Source organism: Rhinopithecus bieti, unplaced genomic scaffold, assembly GCF_001698545.2.
Source record: "Rhinopithecus bieti isolate Rb0 unplaced genomic scaffold, ASM169854v2 scaffold_1012, whole genome shotgun sequence".
In the NCBI taxonomy this organism is placed as follows: domain Eukaryota; kingdom Metazoa; phylum Chordata; class Mammalia; order Primates; family Cercopithecidae; genus Rhinopithecus; species Rhinopithecus bieti.
Genome location: NW_016803312.1, coordinates 1,388,298 through 1,404,099, shown reverse-complemented (window position 1 = coordinate 1,404,099; position 15,802 = coordinate 1,388,298). Strand labels below are relative to the sequence as shown.

General features: G+C 43.9%; 1 protein-coding gene across 3 annotated transcripts in view; it reads right to left on the bottom strand.

The window, feature by feature from the left end:
- Window positions 1–15,802, bottom strand: part of FAM107B (family with sequence similarity 107 member B) — a 269,715-nt gene that overhangs the window by 62,325 nt on the left and 191,588 nt on the right. The window contains exons 1-2 of one of the 3 annotated variants that reach the window (XM_017874410.1): window positions 10,671–10,882; window positions 4,377–4,527 (exon numbers count right to left, since the gene is read on the bottom strand). The exons of 1 other annotated variant lie outside the window; for it this stretch is intronic. The gene's annotated coding sequence lies outside the window, so the exon portion shown is untranslated. Of the gene's footprint in view, window positions 1–4,376; window positions 4,528–10,670; window positions 10,883–15,802 lie in introns of those variants that run through there. One more of the 3 variants, XM_017874428.1, reaches the window with a different exon arrangement.

Below are 15,802 nucleotides of genomic sequence, written 5' to 3'. Positions count from 1 at the left end.
AATAAATAGATCAAGGTGGTATTTCCTCAGGCATCCTGACACAGTTATTCCCAACTGAATCTGTAAGAGTGAACTGTTACTCTTTACATTCGGTGCCCTGAGACTTCACAATATGTATGCATGGTAGATATAATTTATCCAATATCTCAAAGCTGAACCCTGGTTTTGTTGTTTTAACCTACACATTGTTAAGAAGGATCTTCTGTAGGACATTTTGCAGACCGGTACAAAAGTGTCCTGGGCAAACAACATTTGGAAACCACGGCCCTCACCTACATTTGCAGAGTTCCTGCCAACTAGGAGTTTCCGCTGTCACCCAAGTCTCAGAACAAAGCCGTTGTAGCTGATCACAACTGTCCACCTCTCGGCAGCCAATCAGACTAGCAGGCCAGACATACTGTTTTTATCCAATGGACCACAACTGGCCAAGACAGGAGAGACTGAGAAAAGGCTTGGCACGCAGACCTCTCACAGATTATTAGTATATTTTAGTCAACTCCTAGAAAAAGAATTATGAAATTATACTGTTAGCATGAAGGGTAGGAAATAAAATTACTTGATTTTTAATAACATTACATCACACTTTTCCCCAAAGCGTCTCCACCCCCGACACAAGTCATATATGGCCCTATAAATTCTGTATGAAGATGGTGAAATCTCTTCCTAATTCGTGTATAATGGGCCACAGCTAGCAAATAACAGGATGATTGAATCCAGGCCTGTTTATTCCAAAAATCATATTACTCTAGGCTACAGTGCGCCCCATTGGAGAACACACCAGGAAAAGAAATATGACCTCCTTTATTAACAGTCTTTCATACTGACCTTTAATGAGAACACTGACTTTGCTGACCGGTGAGAAAGTAGCTCATAAAACTAAGTTATCTGTATGAATCAATAATAAGCACTAAAGGCGCTGAGCTTCCTGCACTGAATAAAGCAGGTGGCATATTTTTTAGAATTTCTAGTTTAAGTAGCTTGTACTTCCCTGTATTAGGGATCACATGCTAAAGAAATTTTTTTTTCTTTTTTTGAGATAGAGTCTCGCTCTGTCGCCCGGGCTGGAGTGTAGTGGTGCACTCTTGGTTGACTGCAGCCTCCACCTCCCAGGTTCAAGCGATTCTCCTGCCTCAGCCTCCTGAGTAACTAGGATTACAAGCTCGTGCCACAACACCAGCTAATTTTTGTATTTTTAGTAGAGAAGGCATTTCACCATGTTGGCCAGGCTGGTCTCGAACTCCTGACTTCAAGTGATCTGCCCGCCTCAACCTCTGAGAGTGCTGAGATTACAGGTGTGAGCCACTGTGCCCGGCCAAGAAGCTTTTCAATGGAGAGCAATACAAACACAGCCAAGAAAAAGCACTGTGTGATGGCCTGGACACCAAGGGAACACCATACATGTCACAAATGAGCTCACGCAGGCACAGGGGCCCAGGGAAATCTAACATCTAAAGGATCTTTAGGGTACGGCTTCCAAACTTTTCTGACAGCCACTGACAACCGGAAAAAAACATTTTACAACACGATGCAGACAGACACATGTGTGCACGGGCTCATAAAACAATACGAATACCTCATATGGGCACACATTTCCTAATCTACTTTATGTTTTAAAATGCGGGCTGTCACCCTCAGTATAAAAACACTGAGTCAGATCCAGCAAGGGATAAATGAATAAGCAATGTGGTCTATCCATACAAGACGGATATTAGGCATTTTTCAGCCTTAAAAAGGAAGGAAATTGTCACACACGCTACCACATGGACAAACCTTGAAGACATCACGCTAAGTGAAATAAGCCAGTCACAAAAAGACAAGTACTTTATGATTCCATTTATATGAGCTCCCTGGAAGAGTCAAACTCACAGAAAGTAGAATGCTGCCTCCCAGGGGCTGGGAAGAGAAGGGAATGGGAAGGAATTGTATTATGGGTACCAAGTTTTGGTTTGGGATGATGAAAAAGTTCTAGAGATGGATGGTGGAGATGGCTGCACAACAATGTGGTTAAAATTGTTTACCTTGTTATGCATATTTCACCACGATTTTTTAAAATGCCACTAAAGTTGGCCAGGCACAGTGGCTCACAACTGTAACCCCAGCACTTTGGGAGGCCGAGGCAGGCAGATCGCGAGGTCAAGAGTTCGAGACCAGCCTGGCAAACATGGTGAAACCCCATCTCTACTAAAAATACAAAAATTAGCTGGGTGTGGTTGTGGGCGCCTGTAATCCCAGCTACTCGAAGGCTGAGGCAAGCGAATCGTTTGAACCCAGGAGGCGGAGGTTGCAGTGAGCAGAGATCATGCCATTGCACTTCAGCCTGGGCGACAGTGCGAGACTACGTCTCAAAAACAACCACCACCACAAAAAGCCACTGAGTTAGAAAGCAGTGAACAATGGGAAAACGCTCACAAAATTATGGCTTTCTGTCCTATGTGATGTTGGTAAAACTATCACAATTGGAAAGAAACATTTACGGTAGCATTCTGTGGCATTAGAATCCTAACAGTGCAAATACATCTTTGTACCTTATTTTTTTTTCTATTTATAAAACAGGAACAAAGATATTTACCACAAAATGAAAGAAGATGGCAATGCTCAAAAACTATTTTGTTAGAAAAGTTGAGAATACCATGAAAACCTAGTAAGAACAGAAATGATCAGATCCCTGAATAGAGAAGGGGTATTTTATTAGATTAAATCTTCCCAGAGTATTTGGGATCAGCAATGTGCCTCTATTAAATACGATGAGAAAACAGAAACACTGATTTCAAGCAGACCGGAAAAAAATATATAATAATGCATGACTTTTTTTGATCAATAATTGTTTCTTCATGTTGTCAATGTATGCTTACAAGGAAGTTTCTCTATTCAAACACTTCCATTCACTGACAGAACACTGCGTATGATGAAACCTTACAGAAAACATGCAAATGCCTTTTATGGTTGGATATGCCTCCTTGCCTCACAGGGCCCAACTGAGAAAATATTCTAATTGCATATTCTCAACGTGTAACTTACAAAGGTGTTTCTCTGTCAAATCCTTCCATTCCCTGACAGAAAACAGTTTATGATACATCTTAAAGAAAGCATGCTCACATTTGCATTTTATTGCTGAATTTTTCTGCTTGGCCTCATGGGGCCCAATGGAGAAAGAATCATGTTCTAATAACGTATTCTCCACGTGTGCTTACAAATGTGTTTCTCTGTCAAACTCCTCCATTCACAGAAAGAAAACAGCTTCACATGAATCTTTACAAAAGCGAGCTTATGTTTGCCTTTTATAGCTACATATGTAAACTTTCATAGTACAAAGAAATAAAAAAAGAAACGTGCTAGTTTTCAAAATTGTTTCTTTTTAAAAACTGGATTTCCAAAGGTATACAGATCAATATGAGAGTGTTAGCCCCTGATTTTCAGGTTGAGATCGTAGGATTTCAGCTCCCAAGATGGCAGGAGAGGCCTTACTGTCTAACGCTAATCTCAGCTCATTTCCAAGTGCCAAGCCTTGAAACTCAGAACTCCAAATCTCTGCTTATAACGTAACAACACAGGTCCACATTAATAACCATGATGAAGCAGACCCAATGTTTTTAACCCCCAACGTGAACAAAAGTATTTATTTACAATCTAGTTTTCTGTGCGTTCTCCAATACTGAAGTCGTTCCCCTTTAAAATAAACATTTTTGGACAGTTAATATTTCTGTAACTGTAGTCAGCCAGGAAATACATTGAATTACATGAAGTTTATTATTAAAGGTGGTATGGCTAATGCCACCTAAAAATGGCTCCCTTCCCCCAGTTCTTCCCAACGGAACTTAGTCCTAAAGCTGACACCATTTTCATGTTTAAATAAGGGCTTCACGGGCTCTCAACCTTTACATCCAGAGCCAGTACGTCCAGGTACAAAGCTTTCTTTCCATTTGGAAAAGTTCATTAAATGAAATGGTAATGGCTCCGCTTTCAAGCAGAATGAGCAACTACGCTAACATTTCTGTTCATTGCAAGCAGGTTCCAGCCTCCCTAATGATAGGGAAGTTCCCTGAGGGCGAATATCCTGCACTTATCTGTGCCCTGGATGCTGGATCCTTCACGTGGAGCTGAACAAACATGAGCTGAATTAATACATTCCACAAACTTAATCCAGTCTCACTCATCTGTCTTCACTCTGCCAAACTTCTTTGAGTAATTTCCTCAACGTTAGAAATACAGTGAAGAAAAGTCTAGAATAAACAAGTTGCTTCCCTATCACGAATGCACATTTCCCTTGGAGATTCTGAAATAACACCACTGGCTTATAAATATGACAAGTCTTCACTGGGGGAAGAAAAGAAACCCATCAGACTTGCTGAGAGAGGGGATCTTGCCAAATTGCTCACTTTCTGGTCCTGTTTATAGAGTGAGTGATAGCAGTCTTCATTTGCGACATATTTTATGGAGTCCGGAAGCAGCTACTGGTCATTCAGAAGGCAAGAAGACCTCATCAATTGCACCCTCGGTCACAAGAAAGAATCATTTACTCGGGAATTCCTGTTCGGCAAAAGAAAAACAGAAGTATTTAAGAAGAGATTAGAACAAGGAAGAATGGGGCAGAATAGTATGCTTATCATGCCTGGCAAATCATTGTTGGGAACAATGACAATCAAATTCTAATCTAAAGAATGCTGCAAGTTAGCTCACCTGCGGTTTATCACTACCCCAAGTACTGATTACTAAATCAGAGTCTCCAAAAAGTACAGCACGTTTTCGTTCAAACGCAGACTGAAAATGACAGCCTTATTCACATTTCACTGTAAGACTTTACCAAAATTATAATGAAGAAAAAAAAAAAGGTACACTCCTTTTCTATTAATATATACAAGCTTCTCAGGAAAATCCCCGGTGACAAACACCTAGAAAAAACCCATTCATTGTAAGAAGCACTCAGCTCAAGTCCATAAATTGATTTTCTAAGATATTATCTTAATTTGCTTCTGAAATAATTACCAATTTGACATACCAATTGTGAAAATTAATTTCTTAAAATGTTAGCTTATCCAAAGAAGGGTCAGCCAGCTAAGCATCATTTGGAAGCACCCATACCAACGAGTAGAATTCCCTGAACAGAGGAAGGCACTGAGTCTGTGAATGAAAACAAACTGAACTCCTTTGGAAACAGCAATGCTGAAGAAACCGTATTTCAATCTTCAGAAGCCAGTTACCTGGTTGCTGTAAAGCAGTGCATATTTAAAGCCTCTATTGCAAAGTTAACGAAAATCTCACAATTAGAATAAACAGAGGAAACCAGTGAGAAGGTCATCTCAAAACGGTTCCTACCTCTCTACCCAGCTGGCAACTTCCCTAAAACTGCAACCCTGGGCTTTATCAAGCAAAGAAATGGAAATTCTACTTAAGTAAATCCAGAAATTTCCGTTTGTTGCATCACCCAAGTAAAAGCACGCAAGAGCAACAGAATTTCAAAACCAAGTTGGTTACTCAATACCCCACATTAGGAGATAAGAAGAGGATAAAACTGTTCTGTCATTCACTAGCTCCTTCCAAAGAAGATTTGGAGTGTGTTAAAAGTCATACATGTCTCACGCCTGTAATCCCAGCATTTGGGAGGCTGAGGTGGACAGATCACTTGAGATCAGGAGTTCGAGACCAGCCTGGCCAATATGGTGAAACCCCGTCTCTACTAAAAATACAAAAATTAGCCAGGCATGATGGCAGGCACCTGTACTCCAGGCTACTTGGGAGGGTGAAGCTGGAGAATCGCTTGAACCCAGGAAGCAGAGGTTGCAGTGAGCTGGGATCACGCCACTGCACTCCAGCACGGGCGTTATAGCAAGACTCCGTCTTAAAAAAAAAAAAAGTCATACATCCAACTAGGTAAATAAAATAGTATTAGAAAGCCAGGCCAGGTGCAGTGGCTTACACCTGTAATACCAGCACTTTGGGAGGCCAAGATGGGCGGATCACAAGGTCAGGAGATCAAGACCATCCTGGCTAACACGGTGAAACCCCGTCTCTACTAAAAATACAAAAAAAAATTAGCCAGGCATGGTGGTGGATGCCTGTAATCCCAGCTACTTGAGAGGCTGAGGCAGGAGAATGGCATGAACCCGGGAGGTGGAGCTTGCAGTGAGCCGAGATTGTGTGCCACTGCACTCCAGCCTGAGTGACAGAGCAAGAATCCGTCTGGAAAAAAAAAAAAAAAAAAAGTCAAGGCCACCCTACAAAAGAAACAGCGAGTGTTATAACACAAGGGCTAATAGAATTTCCAGATCTCTGTATTATGGATTTGAGCTTCCTGGGGGCCAGGACCAAAAATGAAAACTTACATACTATACATTCTTAGAAAAAAAAAAATAAGTATCCATTTTCTCAAGGAAAAGAAAAAAAATCATGACATGATTGTCTAAAAGAAGTTTTCCACATGGAATGTTACACAAGGAACAATGCACTACAGCATGGATAAAAGCCTTTATTCATTCATGCCAGATAAAAGCACACTGAACACATGGCTGTTTTTTATTTTAAAAAAAAAAAAAAACTGTTGAGGGCCAAAGGCACAGGATTATGCCTCGCCTTTAATTCACTAGTCTTTAAATCATTTTAATTCACTGAAACAAAATGCTAGCGGAATCCTCACACTTGGCCTCCCAGGATCCTAACTTCATACCAAGATGGAACTTAATGTATTCAGCAGAATATTCTTCCCAGAGATCATTTCCTTCTGTTGGCTTACTGAGAGCACAGTGATTAAAAAATTAAAACCTCCAGAACTCTTACTCTGTTGCTTTGGTAAGTTCAATAAGCAGTCTCACCAGGCTGAATGCTCCTGAAGTTACAGCAAATCAGAGCAAGAACTAAAGTAAATCTGCTGCTGGAAACAGCAAGTACAAAACCCAAAGCCTATGGAATGTAGGTTCTAGCTGCCGGGCCTGGGGAGGAGGAGAACAGGCAATTTGTAAATGGGCACGCACAGATCTGTAATTGGTCTGGTGCAGTGCTCGGAAGAAAAATAACAGAGCTGAGTAAGAGAGCGCCGCGGGTCAGACGCCGCATTTATAAAGGGTGGCCTGGAGGCCTCTGCAGTGCATCTGGTGCAAGCTTTCCAGAGAGGCGTCCGGAGAAACCAAGAGGCCCTGGGCAAGCACGTGAGTCGCTGCTCAGGGAAAATAGCAAAGAAGCCAATGTGGCTGCGGCAGGGTGCCAGGAGGGAAGCGACTGGAACCCGGGTCAGGCTCAGCTTCAGATGCATTCCACAATTCAAGAAGCAGTTGATTCAAGTCTCAGAGTTCCAGTCCACCGAATGCAGTGGAAAAATCAACTGGCCTAAAAGACGTTCATTCGGAGCCATCCCTGTCACAGCCTCATCCAGCCATCAGGATGTTCACAGCAGACATCTAACTCTGGCTGCCATCACCAGCAGGTGTCCACACCAGGGGCAATTTTAAAATTAATGCCCAGCCAGGCGTGGTGGCTCACACTTGTACTCCCAGTTCTTTGGGAGGTCAAGGCAGGATGACTGTTTGAGGTCAAGCGTTGGAGAACAGCCTGGGCACCAGAGCAAGACCCCATTTCTACAAAAACATAGTAAAACTCAGGTGAGCATGGTGGTGCACACCCACAGCCCCAGCTACTCAGGAGGCTGGGGTGGGAGGATCACTTGAGTCCAAGAGTCCAGGGCTGCAGTGAGCTGTGGTCACATTACTGTACTCCAGCCTGGGTGACAGAGCAAGACCATGTCTCAAAAAAATAAAATAAATATAAATAAAATCAATGCCCATTTATCATAAGGAGATAAGCTGTACAGAATTTGGTATTATTTAAAATTGCATAGGATGCTTGCCCAAGTTGACAGTTTCAACTCTGGCATATTGTTGACACATTCTTTGCGACAAAAGTTAACACTCCCAGTTATGGCACATTAGAATAAAACCCTGTCTTCAACCATAGAGAATATCAGCAGCAGCCTGTTTGCCATGGGTTACTAAAGGGATCCAAGGTTGCTAGGATAACTTCAATTTCAAATATCCTGCTTTGCTATCCCCGTAAATGCACATTTAGTTTTCAAACAATCTAATCCCAATTTGATAATAAACTGTGACCACACCTCTAGGAGATAAATAATGGTCCTTCCAAAAACAGTACCAGAGCGTGGAAGTATAAGTTACTGCAACCACATATCCACGTTTTTGGTTTGTTTTGGCTTTTTTGTTTGTTTGTTTGTTTGTTTGAGACAGAATCTCGCTCTGTCGTCCAGGCTGGAGTACAGTGGCATTAAATCTCGGTTCACTGCAACTTCCACCTCCTGGGTTCAAGCAATTCTCCTGCCTCAGCCTCCCGAGTAGCTGGGACTACAGGTGCCCGCCACCACACCCGGCTAATTTTTTGTATTTTTAGTAGAGACGGGGTTTCACCATGTTAGCCAGGACGGTCTTGATGTCCTGACCTGTGATCCGCTCCCCTCGGCCTCCCAAAGTGCTGGGATTACAGGAGTGAGCCACCGCGCCCAGCCTACCCACATTTTAACACTGTACTGAGTACTATTCCATGAAGCCACACTACTCATGCACCAACTTTATTACTGTACAACTCTATGAAGAAGGCACTATTATTTTACTGATAAGATAAAACTCGCCAGGCGTGGTGGTTTATGCCTATAATCCCAGCATTTTGGGAGGCCAAGGCAGGTGAATCACCTGAGGTCAGGAGTTTGAGATCAGCCTGACCAACATGGTAAAACCCCATCTCTACTAAAAATACAAAAATTAGCCAGGCGTAGTAGCACATGCCTATAATCCCAGCTACTTGGGAGGCTAAGGCAGAATTGCTTGAACCCAGTGGGACGGAGGTTGCAGTGAGCGGAGATCGCATCACTGCACTCCAGCCTGGGTAAAAGAGCAAGACTCTGTCTGAAAAGGAGGGGAGGGGAGGAGAGGGAAGAGGAGGGGAGAGGAGAGGGGAGAAGAGGAGAGGAGAGGAGGCCAAAACTCAAGCAGGTGATTCCCTTGCCTAAGAGCACAAAGCTGGTAAATGGCAGACCTGGAAGGTGGGCCCAGCAGTCTCAATTCCAGAGCCTGACAAATCACACTATTACTATTTCCCCATTTAAAGAAACCAGAAAGAGAAAAATTCTTCATCTGGCAGAAGTTACCTGGGGAGACAGAAGAGGACATATCCCTTTTGCTTGGCTAATAGGGCAGCCTGTGGCTTATTTAAGAGGCAGGGCACTGGTGGGGTAGAGTCGGAGATGAAGATACTGCAGGGAAAGTAGCTGCTGCTGCTTCTTAGTGACAGAAGACATGAAGCGCAGGACTGCAGCACAGACCACAGAACTCTGAAAACAGGATCCGAGCTCACCTTAGCGGGAAGTCACCACCCACCCACCTCCGCCCTTCTAGAGCTGAGTATTCTTTCACGTGTGGAAGTCACAAGCATGTGGCATGGCTCTCCATTTTTAATTTTTTTAAAAAGGGGTAACAGAAGTTGTGGCCAGACACATCACCCTACCCCAGTCCTAAAGATAGGGTGGGTGGGGCTGGAGGAAGAAGAAGAGGCTGGGCCTAACTAACCTGGGCATGTCCTTGCCAACATCTGCTGCCAGGAAGGAGGGGGGAAAGTTGACAGTGGAAGGAAGCTACAGGGAAAAAGGAAAAGAAACTACCGCACGAGGCCACAAGTTTGTCCACTCACCGGAAGAATCTTCCGTACGCGAACACCGTTGGGCACTCTCCTAGACCCAACACCACCCCTCAGGATCCAGGGCTGGGACACAATACAAAGTATAAAATGACACTCTCCCCAAAAGGGACTCGTGGTCACCATTGGTCATGGGAGTGTTTCATGGCAGGTCTTAGGAAAGAGGATTTTGAGTTCAGGAAGTGTGGGACTAAAATGATACCAACACAGAAATAAACGCTGCCTTTCAGCAGGAGTGCCTAGCTGCTCCAGCGGATCCAGATGCTGAGACATACTGGGTCTGAAACAAAGACTGACAGAGGGGCCAAGCAAGCCAGGCCCTCCTGATGCCCAGCCCGGCCCACCTAAATAAGCAGCAACACTCAGGTTCTGATCTGGGTAGCTCGTTGGTGTCTCAGCTGAGCAGCAGCAATGACTCAGGAATAAGCACGTACTACCTGTAGGACCCTCAGGAGACACAAAGATGAGGACGCCAGGGTCGCTGTCCTCAGAGCTGCCAACCAGATATGGAAAAGCGCAGTGTATAACCAAGTGAGCAGGCGAAAACACAAAGGTGGAGAAGGACTTCCCAGGTCCAGCTGCCGATGACAATTACGCTTTCGTACCCCACGGCCCTTGGCACCCAGAGTCTTTCACTCCATTTCACCATAAATGAAAAAGTTGCAAAACAAGACAACAGCCTGTAAGATGCTGGGATCCAAATAAAATAGTTGGTGCAGAAATTCAAGGAAGTGCATCAACTCTTCCCAAAAGGGATGGAGAAACCATGCCAAAAGAAAACCAGGAACACACATGCAGTGCTCTCCCCACAATTATAAACAGCTCCATGATACGGACCCTGTGAGACAGGAGAATAGGGGCTGAAGGCAGGGAACCTAAGGCTGATTCACACTGACTTCCTAAAACTAAATCAAAAGGAAAACCCCAACTTTCCATGCCCTAGTAACAAAAGGACCAGAGGCTACCCCCTTTGCAACCCCCACCTTTTCTGCATGGCAGGTGAAAAACTGAAAGGATCTCTGCTTGGTCCCCTCTTCCATTCAGTCACACTGGTCATAGGCCAAGTCTTCATTTGCATAGGAGTATAACTTTGGAACTTCACTTCAGCCTCTAATTGGTTGCTTTGCGCAACCAATCAGATGTTGCCATAGGGTGTAACTCTGCGACTTTGCTTCAGCCTCTGATCGGTCCCCTCCTGCAACCAATCAGACCGATAGTGGGCCATTAGTTCATTTACACAGGGTGTACATCAAGTAACCAACAGGAAACCTCTAGATGGTATTTAAATCCCAGATAATTCTGTAACTGGGCTCTTAAGCCCGGATGCCCAGCCTGCTCCCACCCTGTGGAGCGTACTCTTGTTTTCAATAAATCTCTGCTTTTGTTGCTTCATTCTTTCCTGGCTTTGTTTGTGAGTTTTGTCCAATTCTTTAAAATGCCAAGAACCTGGACACCCTCCACGAGAAACACCTGGACCTCACCTCAGCCACCTCCACTCTTGCATGCCCCATCTTCCCCGCAGTCAACTAAGAATCAGACTTTCTCAGCCCCTGTCAATCAGGCCGATGAGTAGAAGGCGAAGCATCCTCTCCTTCCTCTCCTTCCTCTCTTCCTCTTCCCTCTCTCACCAGTCCCTGCCACCAAGCCTTTAGGTGAAGCCAGCCACGTACCCTGGGTGGGCCCAGGAAAAGCAAGTCCAGTCTCTCGAACATTCCAGCCAATTACAGAGGTACAATTACAGATGCTGCGTGTGCGGCTGCCCTGAGGTCTACAGAATTAGCTGATCGATGACAAAACAGACAGCCGTCTAAAACACACATTGGGAGAAAAGAGCTCTGGAAAGTGTGGCACGGAATGTTCTTTGGAGTTCAAATAACAAGTACACAAAGAGAGGCAGCCAAGCTCCACCCATGAGACAGACAAACCATGGACTCACCACAGAACCTTGTGCTGGTCAAATCTTTGGTCAGGATCTTCACTCATACACATAACAAATACTTCTCTGCAACCAAGTACTCATAAGTAGGGTGACCATATTACTTGTCAACCACAGTAGTCATTGCTGAGTGTGGAGGAAGCCTGTTAGTAATTACATCTGGACCAGGCTCCTCCCAAACCAAACAGGAGATGCGCTCTCCCTGCATACAAGGCACCCTCAGGGGGTTCTCCTGCTACGACCTGCTGACCCTGGATCCCTCTTGCTTGGGTGTGCAGGGGTGACCCCAGCCAGCAATCAGCTCCTGCATAAACAGGAACCCAGCAAGCAACAAAACAGCTGGGCAAGAGCACTGACTCTGCATCACTGTCAACTCCTGGTTACTGGTGACCTCCTGACCCGAATTCCTCATGTGCTAGTTCAACTCCTGACCTACAGCCTCACTCTCACTTTTACAACTCACATCCTCCTTATCCTCCTCCATCACCACTGAACACCTACCTCCTCTACAGAACACTTCTTTGCTTTTAAGAATCCTACCTGTAGCAAAGAATGTCTCTGTGGTAGACTTAAAAATAAAAGAAAAAAATACGAGGTGAGAATCCTGCCTGCCCATAGACTTGAGGCCTCCGCTCATCTTGGCCATGGCTATGGCTATAGACTGAATGTTCCTCCCCCGCCATAAATTCATATTACTTAAGCCCTAATCCCAATGTGATGATATTTGGAAGTGAGGCTTTGGGGAAGTAATTAAGTCATAAAAGTGGAGCCCTCATGAATGGGATTAGTGCCCTTAGAAGAAGAGACACCAGACAGATAGATGCTCTCCCTCTCCACCATTTAGGGATACAGCAAAAAGGTAGCCTTCTGCAAAACAGGAAGGGAGCCCTCACCAGACACCAAATCTGCCAGCACCTTTGATCTTGGAGTTCCCAACCTCCAAAACTGTGAGAAATAAATGCTGTTAAAGCCACCCAGTCTGTGGTATTTGTGACAGCAGTCCAAACGGATGAAGACAGCCATCCATACCTTTGAGCCCAGGGTTGCTCCTCCACTCTCCAATTAGACCCCAGAGCTCCAGTTTGGACCCTCTACCCCCACCAGGTTCCTAACCTATCTCTGTATTCTACCACTGCTTATCAAACTAGGTTATACTTCAGGTGGAGAAGACCCAAGAGAATGATATAGGTGACACATTCACCCCAATCCTGGGACAACTCTCTCTCATTGAGTCCTATGAGAATTGAATAGTCTCGCCCATCAGGTGAGAGTGTAAACAACCACGTATGACATCACATCACACCAACTTGGGGGAGCAGACACAGCAGACACCTGTGTACAGGTACTGCACCAGGTGCTTTGCCTGGTGCAGTCAACACTGCAGAGATGAGAAAACTTGAACTTACCAAGGTAAAAGCACTTACAACATGCCGCCTAGGTCTATCTAGCACAAAGTTCATCATCCTTTGAATGCGCCAGTGTTGGAACTAATAAATAACATACGTCTGAAAAAAGCGTGAGGATAATGGCAGTTTAAGACACAATGCTGGAACTCACGTATTTATTCTCATGTATTTATGCACAGAAATATATTCTCATATATTTATTTAGAAAGAACTCCCACATTTATCCAATCACAGGAAGTTGCTTAGCCCTAGAAGTCAAAATGTGGACAACAGATACAGTCGACAAAGACAGTCCTCATACATTTAAATAAATGCCTAGGCTTATGTTCATAGTATGAACAACTATTTTCATGTTTAATGTTTTAAGACTTTCCATTAGTATAGGAATTTGTCTTACACAAACACGCCCCAAAAAAGACAGTTTTTTTAGGATTACATATTTTAAACATTATCTTTTTTTCTGCTATAAAAACGTCACCACAACCCTAGTAACTAGGAAGTTTTGTTTCCTGTCCTTGTTTTTATTCTTCTGTGGTGGCAAGTGCCAGCATGTGGGGTAGGTAGCGTGAGGCAAGGTGGGTGACAGCAAAGGACACTGCTCAATTCGAAGCTATGGGAGGAGAGAGCTCTAGTCCTAGACTTGCACCAAGGAGCTTTGAGCTCTGAGTAATTCAGCAGCCCTGGGCTGTCGTTTCATCTATAAAATAAGAGGGTTAGGTGATCTCCACAGCCTCGTCCTGCATTCAATCCTATGATAATTGCTGAAAACTCCAGCATGGACCAATTACTAGTGTGACACACTTGAGAGAAATGGTGGGATGTGTATTTAAAGAAGACTATCTAATGACTCACCCATGAGTAAAAAGTAATTTACCTCCATTTTAAAATTCATATTAATTGGCGTGACATTAGTAGAGAGAGTGCCTAACGTCTGACAGCTATTCTGAAGAGGATATAAATAGGTGGTTTTTGAAACTAGTCAGCCATGTGCGATGGTCCACCAAGAAGCACATGCAGGCAACATGCTCCAGGCTGTGCGTGCAAGCTGTTCTGTTTCCAGCACAAACGGAGAAAAGGGGAAAAAAGCAGTCCTGGTACATTCAGTCATCACATATTTCAGCTGTAAGTATGAAACAGGAAGCTCACAAAGAATTGTAATTTAGAAGCATTTAAAACAAAACAAACAAACCTACTCCAGGCACAAATACCAGATAGCTGTAAAGCCAACTGTGGTATTTTATGACAAATTGTTTAAAGTCACCAGTGGGTCAGAGTACAAACCACGCCCACATGAAAGTCTTCCTGGACGTTCCCAGGATCTACCCATTCTCCTTCCCTGTGAGCCGGCTTCACACAGGTAAGTGGGTCCCATAAGCTCCCGGAGGCACCCACATCCAGCTCTTTGTGGGCAGCGCAAATAAAAAAAAAGACTGGCGACCAACCATCCTGAGAAACAAGAGGCTGACACTCAGAAAATCAACACCAAACACCCTCCCATGCCACAGGGTGACTTCTCACCTCCACTCCTCCCCGCCCATCACCCCACACACATTATCTCCCAAAAACACATCTGATCTTTATGAAATCTCAGCTGCAGGGCTGCCCAGGATGTGACTGAAGGGAAGTGAAAGGGGGAAGAAGAGAATGAGGGCTCCAAACCCATCCCAAGTGGATTCCTCCATGAAGTTTCCAAGAATTTAAAGAATAAGTGGTGAGACCGGGTGCAGTGACTCACGCCTGTAATCCCAGCACTGTGGGATGCCAAGACAGGCAGATCACTTGAGGTAAGGAGTTCGAGACCAGCCTGGTCAATATGGTGAAACCCCATTCCTACTAAAAATACAAAAATTAGCCAGGCATGGTGGTGCATGCCTGTGGTCCCAACTACTTGGGAGGCTGAGGCAGGAGAATCACTTGAGCCCGGGAGGCAGAGGCTGCAGTGAGCCGAGATAACACCACTGCACTCCAGCCTGGGTGACACACCAAGACTGTCTCAAAAAAAAGAAAAAAAAAAAAAGAGTAAGTGGTGACTTTTTAAAAGAATGGTCAAGGGAATTATTTTTAAAGCTGTGGGTTGGCACAGGACATTCATCAAAAGAAAGAAACTATCAGTTCAAACTTACCTAGACATCTTTTAAGAGTCCTGAACCACCTATAATCTGAAAGCTTTTTCAAATACTAATAAGCCAGGCACAATTACCAATTATTAAAATAACAGTTATTATAGCTAGTGATTTCCATTGACCATATCTGCAATAATTAGAACTGGTAGGTTTTTAAAAACGTAGATTTTAAGAGTATACGGAAAGTCCTTGAAAGGCAAGGTTTACGGGCTGTTAGGAATAAGGCATTCCTTTAACACGAAATAATGAATTTTAAACAGTAATATTAATAAAAAGGAAGAAATGAATGAATGAACAAATGAATCAGAAGGCAGTACCACAGAGTAAGAGCACATTCTCAGGGGATGAGGGGCAAGGGAAGGGAAAGCATTAGGACAAATACCAAATGTATGTGGGACTTAAAACCTAGATGACAGGTTGATGGGTGCAGCAAACCACCATGGCACATGTATACTTATGTAACAATCCTGCATGTTCTGCACATGTAGCCCAGAACATAAAGTAAAATTTAAAAATTTTTAAAAATTTTTTAAAAGAGTGCATTCTCTGTAGTGAATATGTCTCAGTCCTGGGTGATCTTGGGCAAGATACTCAATGTCTCTATGCCTCAACATCCTCCTCAAAAAATGAAGCCAATTACAGTCCTAAAT